The sequence below is a fragment of the Propithecus coquereli genome, unplaced genomic scaffold, assembly GCF_000956105.1.
Source record: "Propithecus coquereli isolate 6110/MARCELLA unplaced genomic scaffold, Pcoq_1.0 Scaffold734, whole genome shotgun sequence".
NCBI classification, from domain to species: domain Eukaryota; kingdom Metazoa; phylum Chordata; class Mammalia; order Primates; family Indriidae; genus Propithecus; species Propithecus coquereli.
This window is the reverse complement of record NW_012153441.1, coordinates 103,805-104,942: the sequence shown is the minus strand read 5'-3', so window position 1 is coordinate 104,942 and position 1,138 is coordinate 103,805. Positions and strand designations below refer to the sequence as shown.

At 37.1% G+C, this 1,138-nt stretch overlaps 1 protein-coding gene across 1 annotated transcript in view; it reads right to left on the bottom strand.

The window, feature by feature from the left end:
* Nucleotides 1–1,138, bottom strand: part of LOC105824385 (HLA class II histocompatibility antigen, DP alpha 1 chain) — an 11,905-nt gene that overhangs the window by 1,063 nt on the left and 9,704 nt on the right. The gene's annotated exons all lie outside the window — the stretch shown is intronic.

The window sequence follows — 1,138 nt, the reverse complement described above, 5'->3', positions numbered from 1 at the left end:
TTTGTCAATTTTTACTGAATTTATTTCTTCTCTTACTATTAATCTTGGATTTAATTTGCTCTTCTTTTCCTAGCTTCTTAAGATTGAAGCTTAGATCATTGATCTTGGGGCTTTCCTTTGTTCTAATTATATAAAGCTATAAATTATCCTCTAAATACTGTATCACACAAATTTTGACATAGTGTGTTTTCATATTCATTCAGTTCAAAATATTTTCTAAGTTTCATCAGAGAATGATTCTGTACCATTTCAGCCCTTCCAAGTTTATTGAGAGTTGTTTATAAGCCAGCGTAGGTTCTATCATGTGGGATGTTTTATGTGCATCTGAAAATAATATATATTCTGCTGCCGTTGGGTGGAGTATTCTATAGATGTCAATTACATCACATTGGTTGGTCAAAAGTGTTATTCAAATCTTTTATATCCTTACTGGGATTTTTGCCTAATTTTTCTATTGTTTACTGAGAGGACAGTGTTGGAATATTAAAATATGACTGTGGATTGGTCTATTTCTGCTCTTATTTTTATCATTTTTTGTGTCATGTGCTTTGAAGCTTTTTAAATAATATTATGTGAATACACATTTAGGATTGTGTTACGGGGTTGGTCAGGGTGGCTCATGCCTGTAATCCCAGCACTTTGGGAGGCCAAGGCAGGAGGATCACTTGAGGTCAGGAGTTCTAGGCCAGCTTGAGCAACATAGCAAGACCTTGCCTTCACAAAAAAATGTTAAAAATTAGCAAGGTGTGGTGGTCCGTGCCTGTAGTCCTAGCTTCTCAGAAGATTGAGGTGGGAGGATCACTTGAGCCCAGGAGTTCAAGGTTACAGTGAGATATGATCAGGCCACTGCACTCCAGCCTGGGTGACAGAGTGAGACCCTATCTCTAAAACAAACAAACAAAAAGGACTGTATTATGTTCTTGATGAATTGACCCTTTTATTATTATGAACTATCCCTCTTTATCCTTGGTGATATTTCTTATTCTGAAGTTCTATATTTCTTTTTTTCTACATTTTTTATATAAACATAGCTACCAGTTCAGGTGCAGTGTCTGATGCCTGTAATCCCAGCATTTTGGGAGGCTTGAGAGGGAGAATTGCTTGAGGCCAGGAGTTTGAGACCAGCCTGGGCAACACA